Here is a 17,936-nt window from a genome sequence, read left to right on the forward strand (position 1 = left end):
CCAAGGGCAGTAAGTTCAAGAATCCTGGATAGATTCCTTGACTAATTCTTGTGTTATGAATTGCACTCTTCATCAATTTATCAAATAATTCACTTTTAAATTTACAATTAACAAATCAATAATCAGTTCATGTGTTGATAATGAATTAACAGCTATCAATGATCAGAAATAATTGAGTGTCAAAACAGTCTTTCTACTCATACTGTCCGAACCATTGGTTTTACCTGCTGGTGGGTGGTTTGCATTTGCATGCTTGTCTGACAGGAAAACCTTAGAACTGCACTCACCCACTCAGATTCAGTCTCACCTGTAATTCTCTACTTACAATGCAGGCACAGAGTCTGTACTGCGCTGTTCGAGCATGCCTCGGGGAGTATGGTCTGTTCGTTAATGCGAGATTGAAGGAAGTGGCGATGTTGCAACCGCATAAAAGTGGAGCAAAGTGTGACGATCTGAGCAAATTCAACTCTATCATAAAACTTGTGGCCTTCTCCCCATTCAAAAGTGGAACCAATGCTCTTGACAACATAAACAGCATCTCTGAAGGTGAGACAAAGCTGCATATGCATGAAACAGTGTAGACTTACAGACTGCTATTAAATGTCAGCTGTTTTTAGTAATGCAGGTTTTTAAGAGTTTGAGATAGGATTTGAGATGATTGGGAGCTTGGGTTACATGAATCAAATGTCCGCTCATTTTTTTGTGATAATCATCTCCCAGTCTTAAAACTAGGGGGTCATAGTTCAGTTGTTGGGGGTCATGGATTCAGCTGTTGGGGTCATAGTTCAGTTGTTGGGGGTCATTTTGCAACATCAGATTTAATATTGTTTATTCTAACACTATTCTCTCATTCCCCTATAGGTGCTTTAAAATTCTAGTTTAGATATATATATACTATCTACTGAGTTGTTAAATCCTTAGTGTCAATATTTGTTATATATATTTTTTAAACTGATAAAATGAATAAGTGAATAAATCTATGCCCTCTACAGTGTCCTCACTACATTTCACTACTTGCTCCACATCCTATATGCTCTCTCTTTGTACAATAATCCCCACTTTTAAAACTTTGTTTTATAAGTTCTTTATTTTTTGTTGCATTTATACATAGCTGCACATGTATATAATTGTCTATATAAACAAAGGTGACAAGATGACCAGAATTTGAAAGTAAATTGGTTAAGATGTCCGTACTTTTTGCTGTGTATTTCATAAAAGAAATAAAAGCATGTCAGTTCTTCCTGGATCATTTCAAAATTTATTAAGTTTTATATGTTTTATTTTTGAAGATAAATTGTTTGCATACAATTATTAAAAGATTTATTGGTCCAAAATTTGGTAGCAGTGAGCCAAAGTACGGTATATCTTTCTTGTTTAGTTTAATGTATAAATCGTCTTTCTGGTTGACCCATTTTTCAACTTGGGTCCAGATGCAACTCTTGTGTTTGCAATACCAGAACAGATGATCAACTATTTCACTTGATTATTACAATAGCCACATAAATTGCTGTCAAGTATCCCATTTTGAAAGTAATGAATTTGTTGGTGGGATATGGTGAAGAATTTGATAATTGAAACCATTGCTGTTTAGGATTTTGCAGGCATTTTAGTTGGAATCACATTATATTTTTGTCTGTCGGGTTCCAGTATCCCCATAGAATGTACAAATTATTATCATCATTCTGTATTATTATCGACACTGAAAAATAATGTTTTTGAATGAAAAATATGTCAGGATCGCCAATGTTCATGTACATGTTATTATTATCATTATTATTAAGATTTTTCTCTCTATGTATCAACACAGAAACAATAATATAATGATTTGAATGAAAAATAACTACATTTTTATATGCAGGTAGATGCGTTTTTCTCATGGGTTCATATTTCCATATGCACCGACGACTTCACAAAATAGCGTCTAAGTTGTTGATACATTCAAACAGTGATAGTTGGGATATAAAAGAAAACAAACCACGGGGTTTCTAGAATAATGGTCAGTATGATCTTTATTGATCACTGTTTTTCACCAAACATACTTACGTTTACAACCAACTGCCAGATGTCTTGTGGTGTGAGTTGGCTGCGACCCATCGTGGGGATCCAGTGCTCTTACTGTACTTCCTCAATATCAATGTGCCCTCTCTCGGTGTACAATATCCCCACTTTGTACTCTCTATTTCACTATGTATGGTCTCTACATATACAGTGCTCTTACTGTATTCTCTACTTACTAGACCGGTGAAGGACCGGGTTAGAATTGATCTTCAGTAATCCATGCTTGTCGTGAGAGAGGCGACCTAAAAGGGATCCCGGGTGGTCAGGCTCGCTGACTTACTTGGTTGACACATGTGTCGGTTCCCACTTGCGCTTGAATCGATGCTCATGCTGATCACTGGATTGTCTGGTCCAGACTTCGTTATTTACAGACTGTCGCCCATATAGCTGGAATATTGCTGGAGTGCTCGTGAAACTAAACTCACTCCTCACTGTACTTTCCTAAATATTGATATACTGTACGCATACAATATCCACAATTTATACTCTCTTAATGTGCACTACTATTTTTGTGCTCTTCATATACAATCATCCTGCACTTTCTACATGAGCTGTATCCCCACTGTAGCCCTCTCTGTACAAATATGGCAACAGGGCTGCTGCAGAGGACCCTCGTCTGTTCCTGGAGACAAATGTTCCAGCTGGCAAGAAGGAGAAGATAACTGTTGGTGTTGGTGATGCCAAGATTGGTGCTGCCATTTCAGAGGAACTGAAGCATTTCTTGTTCCACATATTGGTGTGGTGCCTGAAATCATCAGAGGAGATGCGTTTCTGAGTCGAACTTTTAATTCCTAAAATCTGAGAGTGCATTTGAGACCCCATTGGGATTATGTTAGAAATAGGTACCAAGTAAGTTGTTCTGGATATAAGATTTGACCAAGTGCAGGGGTGGTCAGTTCCGTTGATTGTTTATCATTAAACAGATGGAGTGGATCACTGCTAACAATATCCCAGGATTGTGTGGTCCAGACTTGATTGCAGTACAACATGGATATAACAAACTTCGTAGGGATCATAGTAACCTGTTTGTTATTGTGTCCATGGTTTGTTATTCGGTAAATGTCTCCCATGTTGGATTTCTTTACCAGTTACTTCAGATTTTAGAGGAAGGGTTCTTTGAGGAGTTAATTAATGAAAGAGACCAGTCTTATCTGCATTAAAATGTTCTCATACAGGTAAATGTTCCTCCTGTCTAGGGCTGTCAAACTATCGATGGATTGCAATTGTTGAGCCTCCGGTAGCAATTAATTGATGGTGGCAGACGAAAAACTATTGATGCATCAATGAGTATGTGTGACTATCAATAATTTAGTAATTGACTTCACCATTGATAAATCATGAGAGCAAAATACAGGAAGTACCAGATTCATTGACTTTGATTTAGAGATCTCCACCTCTGACTACCTCTTAAAACAAAGCTTGATCTGGGTTTTCAAGTTTCTTGTCAATTATTAAAAGAGACTGAAACTACTTCAGCTTATTTTTTATTTCATATGAACTATGCATTCATTTGGGAAATGACTTCAAATGAGAACATTCAAGGAGAGATAAAAGTATTGCAATACTGTTTCAATAGTTGGTAGCAATAGAATAGTCGCTATTGCAATGGTTGTTTCCTCCTCAATAGTCACCCTTACTTCTGTCACTTGAAACCACTTGAAGACATCTTCAGCATCCTTACGATTTTGTAGCTCTTAACTTTCTTACGGGCCAAACTCGGTTAACTCAGGCAAACTCAGTTTGCAGTGCAAGAAGCTTTGAGAACATTATTATCTCTGTTTCAGACAAATTAAACAGATATAAGGAGCATGCAGCTGACTTTTCAGTGATAAAATCATTTGACCACTTGAATCATTGTGAACAGTCCATGTCTGTCCATTTTCACAGGGATAAGTGTCCACTTTCCGCTTAAGCCTTGTCAAAGGTTTGACTGACAAGTCCGCATCCCAAAGCTCAGCTTCGGCCTTGGGGCACAGCTTCTCAGGGCCAAGGTCAAGTTCAAGCGTGAACCGTGTGGATAACATGATTATACAGAGCATTAGTCTCCTCGACCAGCTGGATAAAGATATCAACAACACCTTCTCCATGAGGGATCAAGTATGTATAGCAAGAAATAGTAGTATCATTGTTTATTGGGGTTACCAGTAATATGGCTACAGTAGAAGTCAACTTTTATTTTGAGGCCCAAAGTTAGAAAGGTGTGTCAGTTCAGCTTTGCTGGTGCGAGAACTGAGGTATAGGGTGACAAGTTTGGACTGGGTGGTCACTGTATACCACTGTGCTGATAGGTTTGGATTGTTACTGGGGCTTCACATAATGGGTTGTCTGGTCCATTCTGGTTGCTTGAATTATCTGAATCTGAATTTGCAGATTGCAGCATTTGTTGCTTTTAGTGCAACAGTCATGATTGCTGGCTTTAAGCGATCATGTCTGTTGGACCTATTAACATGTTATCCTCCCTCTGACTTTTGTTATTTATAATTAAGTGCAGAGTGGGTGGGGGTAGCCTAATGGTTAAAGTGTTGGCTCGTCAGCGCCCGGATGAGACCGGATGTTGAATCCCCACATGGGTACAATGTGTTTAAGCCCATTTCTGGTGTCCCCCGCCGTGATGTTGCTGGAATATTGCTAAAAGCAGCGTAAAACCAAACTCAGTCAGTCAGTATAATTAAGTAGGGTTAATTAATTAAGGAAGGGGATAAAAGTAGCTGTGAGAATTACTTAACAAATTGCTATTCGCAGAGAATGGTACTCGTACCACTTCCCAGAGCTGGTGAAGGTCGTACCTGACAACTACACATATGCCAAAGTCGTCAAGTTTATCCAAAGGTCGTAAAGTTTATCCAGAGTCGCAAAGATTTGACAGAAGAGAAGAGTGAGGACCTGGAAGAGATTGTCATGGATGCTGGGAAGGTCAAGGCCATATTTGATGCAGCAAGGTCATCCATGGGTGAGTTGAGATGTCAGTATTTTCCATCAGTTGGAAAGGTCATGGCCTTGTTTGAATCTGCAAGGTCAGTGTGTAGGGTAATACAAAACACATGCGTCTATAGAAGCCAGAGGATGACTTTGATAATTCAGGGTTTGCTTGAAAGTATGAGGATTGGTCAAGTATTTCAACATTATGAAGGTCAAGGTCATCTATGAGACATTTGTACTGTTTATAAGTAATAAGCGACTAAGTGGATTGAAGGGTCAGACTCAGATGGGTGTCATCTTACCTGAACTGCCATTTTCAATGAATCAATCACAGGTTGCTCTGACTCATTCAATTATTTACAGACTGCCCTCAGCATACAGCTAGAATACTGCGAGGTAAATGCGTTAATATAGAAAATAATTCCAAGCATAGGAAGGGTTGGTACAGTTGTACTGGATTATTGACTTCCTGTGTATTATGTTTTCAGGAATGGACATCTCCCCATTGATCTAATGAACATCTGCATGTTTGCAACACGAGTAGTGGATTGATAAGAATACAGAAAACAACTCGAGGGTACCTGAAGACTAAAATGAGCTCTGTGGCACCAAATCTTGCCACTCTCATCCGGTGAACAGGTATGCACTGATTCTTGAAGAGACAAAGGAGCAATTGCACATTGTCATAATTTATCAACTTTGAAAGAACTTTCTTCTGTATTGTTACTAAAGCTGAACAATTTCTTTAAATACCAAAAGATCACAAGTGGTCAGAGTCCTTGCAATTGAACAGATTTGACACCTTAATTATTTATCCATAGTGCCTTCTCCGAGGCAATGGCCTTTAATCCCTGTCTTTGAGCACCGACATTAGTCCTGTCAGGAGTTTATGGTACAGCTATGCAGCTCTCAGTTAAAGGCGAATGTACATTTTATCTTGAATTAAGGCGCTAACTCACATGCAAAGATCTGGGTTAGAATTGGTCTTCAGTGACCCATGCTTGTCATGAGAGGTGACTAAGGGGATCTGGTGTTCCAGGCTTGCTGGCGTGGTTGACCGTCGTTTCTCAATCATTTATCTGGACCAGACTTGATTATTAAAGACTGCTGCCATTTGCTGAAATATTGCTGAAATATCAGAGTACAGCATTAAACAACAAGCAAATACATAAATCAATGGAACTAGTATGGTGTGGTGGTTTGAGTGTCTGTCTAGAGAACTGATAGTCGATGCTTAGCCGTCCTGCATCATAGCTGAAGATATTGTACTTGCTCCAGTCCTTGTAAGTTAAAGATAACCAAAAGATGTGTGTATGAAATAAGGCCTGTCCGACCACCAGGCGGTCTAGATTTCTGATGGAGCCGAGTCTAAATTTACAGCTAGCCAGCCTGATGGTCTGGTAAAAATTTAGATGTTCCATACATCTGAGTAAATTCACCATATTGAAGTGGTTAAATCCAATTTGGGCTGGTAACATTTTGAAGTTACCAGCCCTGATGTCTGGAGTTAGGGCTTATTTTGCACTGATGGAACTCTTGTTCCCTAGCAGCATGGTGGGACTAAAACCAGCATTAGTTTCTGTCTCGACTAGCACACCCACACAGGTATGAACTGCACTATTTAATTATGGTGCAGCAGTCTTGAACACAATGTCAAACCCATTTGTCTTTACTACGGTTGACACGATTCCATAATGTATTTGTTCTGTTTGTCAGGTTGGTGCCAGTCTGATGCGCCCACTCTGGCAGTCTGGCCGAACCTGGCCAAATACCCTGCTTCCACTGTGCAGATCCTGGGAGGCAGAGAGAGGCTCTTCAGGTAGGGTCTCTCATATCACTAGGCCTGTCAAAGGGGGTTTCAGGGTACCTACTACCTCATGAGTCCTAACTGGCCGGGTCGGGGAAGGAAAAGGCTCCCAACACTACTTTTCTGTCTTGCTAATGGTCTACAGGGTAGGCCCCAGTACCCATGTCTGTCTGCTGAGTGAGGGAGTTCAGGACAGAATATGTGTAAAGTGATGGTATTTCCAAATGTGTCTAGACGCTGCCTCCGTGTAATAGTGGTTAGAAATCTGCCGAGGAGGCGGAAGGTCACGATCCCGACGTCATATAAAAGGCGTTAATATATGGTACTTGTTGGGCCCTGCCTGCGCTGTGTTTTAACAAGGACTGAGAATCGACAAAGTCAGTATAATGTGTGTCTAGTGGGGTATTCATGCTTCACTCTCGGCATGGTATCTCAATGGGCTAGCACTATAAAACCACCTTAAGTCTTGGCAGTTACACATACACCGCATACCGTGTCATATAGACAAAATATTCTCATACCTGACGTTAAACCCAATTTCACCACACATCACTTCACCTCCCAATGTGTCTACCCACAGTTACTTCATGTTTGATAAGTCCAAAATCTTGATTAGTTTAAAACTTTAGTGACCTGAAATTAGTGCATCTGTAAGTGTTTCATGTGGAGGGTTTTGGTTTCAGAGCTTTGAAGACTCGAGGAAACACTCCAAAGTCTACGGACTTATCTTTCCTCCACCTTCATTGAGTGAGCTGGCTCAAAGAACAAAGGGCAGAATATCTAAGCTACCTGGCCAACAAGTGTTCCATTGCTTCCAGGATCGACTGTTTCTCTGGTGAGGAAATAAACCATGCTAACACACCCTAATATTCAAAGGGCCCGTGAAGATCCGAGGTGGAATTGGTCTTCAACAACCCGCTTGCCACATAAAGGCTGACTATGCTTGTCGTGAAGTGACTAATGGGATCGGGTAGTCAGGCTTCAGCTGACTTGGTTGACACATGTCATCGGTTCCCAATTAGCATGAATCGATGCTGATGCTGTTGATCACTGGATTGTCTGGTCCAGACTCGATTATTTACAGACCGCCGCCATATAGCTGGAATATTGCTGAGTGCGGCGTAAAACTAAACTCACTCACTCACTAATATTCAAAGAGTCATAAGTATATGCTAATAGGTTTGTTCAGTAAGGTTATGGAACCATTGCGGATCCTGTTCGGATACAGGTTTGGAATGGGCTCCTTGTAACCTGTGCTTGTCTTGAGAGGAGACAAGTGGATTAGTTGTCAGGAAATTACATCTTCAACCTGACTGAGGTTGTAGGGGGTTGTAGGGTAGCTGAGAGGTTGTAGGGGGTTTTGGGGTAGCTGTGAGATTCTAGGGGTGTTTCTGGGTAGCTGTGCGAGTAGGGGGTTGTGCCAGGGTAGCACAATGCGGTTGTAGCGGTTGTAGGGGTTGTGGGGTAGCTGTGAAGTTGTAGGGTGTGAGGTAGGGGGTTCTGGGGGTAGCTATGAGGGGGTATGGGGGTTGTAGGGAGTTCTGGGGTAGCTATGAGATTGTAGGGGTTGTGGAGTAGCTGTATAGGATTGTAGGGGGTTGTGGGGGGCTTGAGCTGTGTGGGTAGCTGTGTGATTGTAGGGGGTTGTGGGGTAGCTGTGTGATTGTGGGGTAGCTGTGAGATTGTAGGGGCTGTGAGTTATGGGGTAGCTGTTGCTGGGGTAGGGGGTTATGGGGGTAGCTGTGAGAGATTGTAGGGGATTGTGGGGTAGCTGTGAGACTGTAGGGGTTGTGGGGTGGCTGTGAGATAGTAGGGGGTTGTGGGGTAGCTGTGTGATTATAGGGGGTTGTGGGGTAGCTGTGTGATTGTAGGGGGTTGTGGGGTAGCTGTAGAAATTATGGAGTTGTAGGGGGTTAATGGGATAGCTGTGATGTTGTAGGGGGTTTGCTGGGTAGCTGTGAGGTTGGGGAGTTGTGGGGGGGTTGTAGGGGGTGGGCTAGCTGTGAGATTGTAGAGGGGTAGGGTAGTTGTGGGAGTTAGCTATGAGTTGTAGGGGAGAGCTGTGTTAGGGGTTTATTGTAGCTGTGAGATTGTAGGGGTTGTGGGGAGCTGTATGCTGTAGGGTAGCTATTGTTATTGGGGGTTGTGGGGTAGCTGTGTGATTGTAGGGGTTAGCACAATAGGAGTAGCTGTGTGATTGTAGGGGTTATTAGGTAGCTGAGGTTGCTTCTGAGATTGTAGGGGTTTGGGGGTGTGTGTGGTAGGGGTTATGAGAGTTAGTGGGGTGGCCTTGTAGGGGTAGGGTAGCTGTGAGGAGTTGTTAGCTGTGAAGTTATGGAGGTAGCTATAGGTGCTACATGAGGATTGTAGGGGTTTGTGGGAGTAGCTGTGAGAGGTTGTAGAGGGGTTGTGGGAGTAGCTGTGAGATTATAGGGGTTAGCTAGGGGTAGCTATGAGAGTTGTAGGGGTTATGGGGTTGTGGAGTAGCTGTATAGAAATGTATAGGGTTAATGGGGTAGCTGTTGAGTTAGGGGAGTTGTAGGGGGAGAGCTTGTTAAATTGTGATTGTAGCTAATGTGATTGGTTGTGGGAGTAGCTGTGTGATTGTTGGGGCTGTAAGGAGTTGTAGGGGTTGTGGGTAGCTGTGAGATTAGGGGGTTGTGAGATTAAGCCCTGTAGGGGGTTAGGGGTTTGTTATGAGGGGTAGCTGTGAGTTTGTGGGGGAGTTTATTAGTGAGGATTGTAGGGGTTTATTAGCTGTGTAATTGTAGCTGTATTGAGATTATCTGTGTGATTGTAGGGGTTGTGGGAGTAGCTGTGAGGGTTGTGGGTAGGTGAGATTGTGAGGGTTTGTGGGAGTAGCTGGAGGTTGTAGTTATTGTGAGGTTGTAGGGGTTGTGGGAGGTAGCTGTGAGGTTGTAGGGGGTTGTGGGGTAGCTGTGAGATTGTAGGGGGGTTGTGGGGTAGCTGTGAAATTGTAGGGGTTGTGGGAGTAGCTGTGGCAATGGTGGGAGTAGCCTAGTGGTTAAAAGCACCCCCTAAGTCACGATCAAAGACATGGAGTTCAAGTTCCGACATGGGTACAATGTGTGAAACCTATTTCACAAGTGTCCCCAGCCATAATATTGCTGGAATAGTGCTAAAAGCGATGTAAAATCATATTCACTCATTTACTCAATGGGATTGTAGCTCTCAATACCTATCACTGGCCTTTATGTCCTAAACTCTTCATGTAGAATCCACTGTGAAGTTAAAGAAAATGTGTTGTATTTCTGACAGAATACCCGACAACTGTGTTTGGGGAGCATCTGACAGCAGCAGGTGGAGGGACAGGCTGACCTTCTATGAGGAAGCTGACTTGCCCGCCAAGAGCGTGGATGTTATGAAGCAAGCTGTGGAGGAGGTGAGTCTATGAAGGAAGGGATACAGGATGGCTTGGGTGGAAGATGGGACATTTTCATTGGGTTTGTAACAGATGACTGATAAACTGCCTAGTTGTGTGGTTGGATTTAGTGCCTGTGTAGGGTAGAATTAGTGTCTTAGTTTCAGGGCTTGTGCCTGTGTGGCAGGATTTACTGGAATGGTATTCAACATTCATTTTGTGTTATGGACTCTTTAAAGAACCATATTTTTCTTCACTTTCAGGCTGTGGTTGTTCAGGCCAAGCTGGCAAAAGAAGAGAGAAGAAGAAGAGGAGAAGAAGGAAAGAGGAAGCTAGAAGAGTCTATTGGTGCCAACACAACTGGAGATCTTGACACTACACAAGAGGATGAGCAGATCCCCAAGAAGAAGAAGAAGAAAAAGAAGAATGCTGATGAAAGCATGGAGGTTGAGGAGGAGGAAGAAGTTGAGGAGCAGAGGCCCAAGAAGAAAAAGAAGAAGAAGAAGAAGGATTAATAAAATAACTTCCATCAATTCATTTCAGAAAACATGAAATTCATGTCAAAATGCACAAACATTGCAGTTTGAGGAACTCATATGAATAACTTGACGATTTATTTCCAAACACTTTTCATAAAAATTGTGAGACTTGTACTTCTTTCAGTAAGGCAATTTGGGGCGATTCCTCTTCAAACAATTTCACTGGCATCTGCTGTTTATTGGATGCCTGCTATAAGCTTTGTTTTGAAATTTTGTTTGGAGTCACTCATTTTTTTCACCAGAGGTGATTAAGACAATTAAGACAGAGTTTGTGTATTTGTTAACCAACTGGTACAGTTTACTCATGTTCTAATGAGAGTTCATCAAAACCTGGAACCCAGGAACCTCTATTGTGTGGGGGAAGATCTCATGGAATATCTTTCAGTAGATCAGTCAGTGTTTTCAGTTACTACACTATCATGATGCACACATGAAATGTCAGAGGGTTCATTCACAGTGTGGGAACATGTATGAGTGGTTCTGTGTTTTAAAAGTAAATTTTGTTTGTGAATGAAAACTTTCCTTAGCATAAGGTCAAAGATGACATGTTATATACTTTTTAATGTCTGGGGGCATTTTTTAAAAGAAATTCATTTCCATAGTAGTTTCATTAGACAAGATGTATACAAAAGCCTTATATATTTTAGCGAATGTGCAAATATTATCTGACTTATTTGCTAAAGGCTAATAAAATTATGAGAAATGATAAAATATGTCTTTGAGTTTATTTATCTTTTTACTCTTACTCTTTTTGTACATTTAGCTTAACATGGAACCCGGTGCCCTGTGTCCCATGCTATTGCAGGGCTTGATTCAGCCCTACATCACTGCATGAAGTGCAGCCTTCTACTGAAAAGTTAAACCTCATATTTATGTCTACATGCATCAAGTAGAGCTGTGTATCATGGCCTAATTTGAGATTATATTATATCCCGATACCAGTTTAATGAAGTGAGGCGATCTATCATGAAAGTATTGGCAAGGAACCTTGAGACGATTATCATCATGATACACTTGTGGCGATATGATCATTATCTCGATACTTTACAATTTCTAAAAAGAACAGATATGGTAGATAAAATGACTGAAACTTTTATTTGTTATAAAGCAGATTTTGTGTTACATTCACACACATTTGAAAAGCTGTTCAGCATTTAATACTTAAGAAAGTACAGATCTAATACACTGTATATATACATTTGAAACTGAAGTTTCCTTGGGGAAGTTGTATTTTACACCAATGCTTACACAAACAACTCAATGTAATTTATATCAGAATTACTGAAAAAAAACTTAAGTCTCCTTTTTAAATTTTATCTTCTCTTTGTGCTCTTCTTAACAAAGTTAAGACATCGTTCATAGTTGTTAATAAATGGTGTTATTTGTCAAACAACTAATACATATCTGCATATTTCAATTACTTGAGAGACAATTATTCTACAGACAGAGTTTGTAAAATGTTCACACTCTTTAACTTGTACACCAACTCATTTGTTCATGTAACAAAGATAAAAGACACAAACAAATTCCTTTAAAATTGAATTTGTATTCAAAATTCAGAAGAATTTCAAAGAGACTCCTTTCCTACTCCTAATGCAATACTCCTTACGACTTTAAGTAGTATTTAAGTTGTATCGGGATATATGCGTCTTGTGGCGATACATCGATGTATCATGGACTCTCGCGATATAAATATCCTGATATATTGCCTAAATGTGTTTTGTATCGATGCACCGCGTATCCGCGTAGTCGACATCGATACTATCATTAAGTGCATGTCAAAGGATAATCCGATATGTGTTTTGAATTTTCTCTTCCACACAACAAAGATCCATGAATATGCTAAATACTTCTCAGCTCTATGAACTGTACCACATCACTAACCCATGTGTAATTATTCTTTCACTTTTTAGGATTGAAGCCATCAAACTACTGTATGTAAAATCAATGCATGGTGCCCCGTAAGGATCAAAATAATCCTACCAACAAACCAAATAATTATATAAATATAAATGGCTATATGAAGTTTAAAAATCAGATGTTTCTTGTCATTCTTCTTTCCATGTGTATATTACTGTATTAATGATAATAATAGTTCCATTGTATAGCGGTTTTCATTCATCAATGCACTCTCAAAGCTTTAGCAAAGAGAGTCTAGAGTCTGAGATAGTTGTTGAACAGATAGGTCTTCAGGAGGGCTTTGAATAATGGAAGAGAGTCAGAGTTTTTAAAGAGCCAGGGGCTGATTCTATTTGACAGCTGCTGCCGCACTGAAATATCTGCCTCGGAATGTGTTCATTTGAAATTGGGGAATGTCAAGGAACTGGAACGGGGACATTTAGGTGGCAGGGACTGTGTCAGGAGCTCAAATAGATTCTCAGGAGCAGTTCTGTGAGCACACTGGTAGGCTAACTAAATTACTTTTTGAAAGAGTGTCGGACATTATGCAGTTAGTTGCCAGGTGCTATCTTGGGTGACCAATGAGACTATACACCAATGTGAAATACCTGAAACGAAATATCAATTTTTCGTAGATTAGAAAGTTAAAAGACACATCACTTGGAACAGCTGCAGATGAATGGCATATCACTCGTTTTTGTGGATATTGATGGATACATTCCTCGAACAAGGTAATAGTCTGACATTGTTCCTATAACTTTAATCTGTTTTAATTTTAATATTTGCATTTTGTTTTTATTCATTTGTCGTAGCATTCAACAGAATCATTGTTTTCACCGTGAAGTGTAATGAGACAGACAACATACACTAGGGCGTGTGTGCAAATTATGATTCACATTGGCAAACTATAAAATGTCTAGATATTACAGTCCTGTTGTAAATTCACCATAAGTATCAGCAGATCGTCTGCTTTTATTTAGTTTCAAAATGCATACAAGTATGATAATAAACTATATAAGACCAAATATAAAGACGTACATTGACTAGTATCTACATACTGGTGAGTGGACGTTAACCACGTGAATGTAGCAAGAAATTTATCGCGCAGTATTGTCACTTCGACCCCCACCTCGCATCCGTGGAAGAAATCGTTATGTTATAAGTTGTGCCATGCAAAATCCTTTTGGTCATGATTCAAATACATATTTAACTACGAGTAGAAAGTAGTTTTGATTTTCTAACTTAGAGTGAAAACAAACCATAATCTCATTAAATCTAACAGACTTTAGCCCGTGACTTTACGATTTTCAAAATGGCGGCGCCCTGTCGCGAACATCCGCCAGTCTGAGGATAAAAGCTATTTAGGTTTGTTTTCACGGAGTTACAAAATCAAAACTACTTTCTACTGGTTTCTACTTGATGGCCAATAGGATTTGCATGGCATAGCTTATAACATAACAATTTCGCTCGTGGAAGCAAGGTGGGTGTCAGTATAATACTACTTACAGTATTAGTGTAAACATATTTTATTCAAAATAAATTGAACTAGGATTGGTAAAAGCCGTAATGGCTAATTATTGTTACTTCGACCATAACCTCGCTTTCGAGGAAGAAATCGTTATGTTACAAGTTGTGTCATGGAAAATCTTTATTGTCATCAATCATATATATATTTTACTACAACTAGTAACTAGTTTTTATTCTTTAACTTCCGTGAAGCGATCTGAACACAAGTAAGATATTGTTTCGGGCTGCCACAATGCTCGCTTCGCACTCACAAACATAACCCATTTAGCACGAACTGCGGGGTCCTGTGGAAATCTGTGCATGGTGACACCATTGCCCGACCCCTAGGAGCATTTGACGACAACGCAACGATTCGGCATGTCTTCGTTGATGTCGAGAAATCATCAAAATGACGAGCTTGCTACACACTTTATATACAACTAACTGAAAATCCTTCCTCATATGACGTCACTGCAGTGCTCTGGCGACAGAGTTACGTAACCTGTCTGTGGTTTCGTTGGCGGGCGAGGAGGCGACTTTTGGGCAACTTTTAATCGCTCGGTATTAATTAACCGATTAAGTTTTTAAGAATGAATTTGGTGTTCCGCATAAGACTAACCACAAATCTTTCATATGTAATAGTTAAAGAGTAAAAAACAACAAAGTTTTTGTACTTTAAGATGTTTATGTCGGCGGACTGAGGTGACCTGGTAACCATACGAGCAGTTTTATTTTGGATTCTCTGAAGGCGGTTAATGTTTGACTGTGTAGATTCAGCAAGGAGACTTGCAATAATCCAGCCATGGCAGGATGAAGGATCTCGATAGAGTTGCTGCAGTGTCTTGAGTGAGGAGATGGCATATACTGCCTACGTTCCGCAGATGGTAGATGCAGACTCTACAGAGCTCTGAGACTTGTCTGTCCATCGAAAGATCTGATTGAAGATATATTTATTGTTCACGGATCTGGAATGTGGGACTGTGATGTCATATATATTCACTGGTAGGGAACTTGGTTACAGTGAGAGTGGAGTCTGTGATTTTTGCGAAAGAAACTTTAGGATTTGTGACAGTGTCTGTGATTTTAGCAACTGCAAGGCGAGGATAAGGTGCAATAAATGTCCTGTAGATGTCCAATATCAACTTTATAAGGGAATTAATTCCACGGTTACCTCAATGCTATGTTTGTTCAGGAAGGAATATAGTTATATTACACTGAAAACCTTTGATAATCTTGTAAAGTTATAAATTGTTCAGATTTTCATACTTTTTTATAATGAATTGATATGTTTTAAATGATGATTGAATAAATTATTGTAGCATGCAAAGTCAGCATTCAGATTGGGTTTATCTCCCACTATAAAGAAGCATGTGCTTATTTATCAGCGAAAAGAAGACACATATCTAAAACACTGAATTGGTCAAATGTGACAGAAAATTTGTGATTATGAAATTGTAACTGAAAATTCATTCATGGTCACAGATAATTCGCAATCACAAATATAAAATTGACGGGACACAATTTGTAAAATCTTGTTCATGAATCGGAATTCAACGTTTCTGTTAATGTATCTGTGGTGTCTAAAGATCATATGAATGTTTGAGGCTATAATTCGAGGTGATTTAAACTGAATATAAAATGTTCACATTTCGTCTTAACTGTTCCATGTAGGGACAATGTTGACTAGAACATCATAAGATAGTCATTGACAGATAGTCATCATTATCTTTAACAATGTGTAGATCACAATCATCATCAAAACCATCATGAACATTGACTAAATTGTCTTCTGAAAATAATTGTTTTATACAGACAATGTGAGTTAACTTGCAGCGTATGAAAATAAGGCCCGTCCGACCGCCCGAGACGGTCTAGATTTCTAACTGACGGTCTAAATTTACAGCTTGCCAGCCCGATGGTCTGGTAAAATTTTAGATGTTCCATACATCTGAGTAAATTCACCATATTTTGTCTGGTTAATCCATTTTGGGCTGGTAACATTTTGAAGTTACCAGCCCTGATGTCTGGCCGGGGTTTTGGCTTATTTCATACACTGAGTTAAGCATTGTGAATGGGGCTTTGTACTATCTATTTGTATGTGTTCCATTTCGAGAGGTAATGATATTGTGACTTGCAATCACTTTCAGGTACTCATTAAAAAATCTTAAATAAAATGTGAAAACTGGGAAACTGTACATGATGCACACAAAATTTCCCTTGAGATAATGCCGAAATCATCTTATCTTGTGACTTGTTCATGTGGGCGTCTTGGAATTACCTGATGCACACCATTTATTGGCCAAGTAAATGTTTATATACAACAGAACAACTTCCTGCCTTATCCTGAATGAACACAAAATGATAGAAATGTTCCGTTACCAGAATCTTTCAATCTCAAATTTTCCGTTACCAGTGTTAAAGACTCTGTGACATTTCGAAAATATTATTTTAGTGAAATTGATGTTAAAATATTGACATATATGACACAATTTCATGTGGAAGACTTGACATTATTCGTTGTGAATATTTTGGTCTTCTCGGGTTGTTAATCTTGATGTTTTACTCATTTTTATTTTTAAAACGACTTTCATTTGCAAATTATGATAAAAATTATATCCATGCTATTGCTAGATTTATTCAAGTAAATTATAAAGTTGCAAGATGATATTATGTGTTGACTAGGCAAATTATAGTCTTTAATACCACAAACTAAAGCTATAATTACCATTTTATCTTATTATAACACATATCATTGCGAAGACTGTGGCAAATCACAAAGGCTCTGTCACAAGACATAAAGTTTCTGTCGCAAAAATCACAAAGACTCCACTCTCACTGTAACCCAGTTCCCTACCAGTGATATTGGGATGTCAGTCACATCTAGTTTCTGGAGTCTGTCTTGGTCCAATGAACATGGCTTCCGTTTTGCTCAACATGTTCGGATCTCAATTGAGGCATTTGTAAGGAAGACAACTTCTGGAATCTTGTCCTCTGAATCTGGCTGCTGCAGTTATTTCAAAATATGGATGGGTTTGTCTCCATGATTTCAGCAACGAACCAGATATTTGGATTTGTTGCCTCAATTATTGATTTTAAAGTTTGCTTTCTCAAATCGCAACTTTGTACGTTTTGCGCAGAAAACAAGTATATGTAGATAATGGACATAATTGTTCTTAGATCCATGTCAAATGTGTTTTAAAGTGGCATTTTTATTTTAGAAGTTTCTTTCGACTGAACATTTCTTATTCATAGTTGCCAGTCAAAAGGCACTTCACGTTGCGGCCGCATTGGATTGATGGCTGTCAGAATTAACTGATTTAAAAAACTATCCACCCAACAGATTCCAGATTTGGCCTGTGACACTGTCATCAAATGTTGATCCATTTCAACTATTGAGCCACGGTAATGAAGCTTCACATAAACAGTATAATTGTTTTATTTGACTTCACGCCAGTTCCTCCAGCAATGCCAAGACCTTGAAAGGTGCTTTGAACACTTCTCTTATGCTTTACTGCTTCTTTCAACACAAAGTTTGAAACTATTTAAATTAAATTCTGTCTACTTGGTCATCAACGGCCTAACCGCCAACACTATCAAGGGTCTACAAGGACTACTGTTTGACAGGTACAATACAACCGAGAAAGGGAAATATTCCTTGCAAAGATTTACTTACAAGAATACCTTACCGTGCGCGTCCTACCTATGCCGTGATGTGATGTTATCAATGGTTATGTCATAAATCTTTCGGTAAATATACTACCCATCAAAAGTTTAGACTCACTTAAAACACTCACTATATGTTATATATATATATATATATGGTTAC

The 17,936-nt window shown here is 39.5% G+C and overlaps 1 pseudogene; it reads left to right on the forward strand.

The window, feature by feature from the left end:
* Positions 1-326: 326 nt before the first annotated feature.
* LOC124284798 lies at positions 327-11,416 on the forward strand (annotated as a pseudogene).
* The last annotated feature ends 6,520 nt before the right edge of the window (positions 11,417-17,936 follow it).

Source organism: Haliotis rubra, unplaced genomic scaffold, assembly GCF_003918875.1.
Source record: "Haliotis rubra isolate DU_JTF1 unplaced genomic scaffold, ASM391887v1 Scf345, whole genome shotgun sequence".
Taxonomy (NCBI): domain Eukaryota; kingdom Metazoa; phylum Mollusca; class Gastropoda; order Lepetellida; family Haliotidae; genus Haliotis; species Haliotis rubra.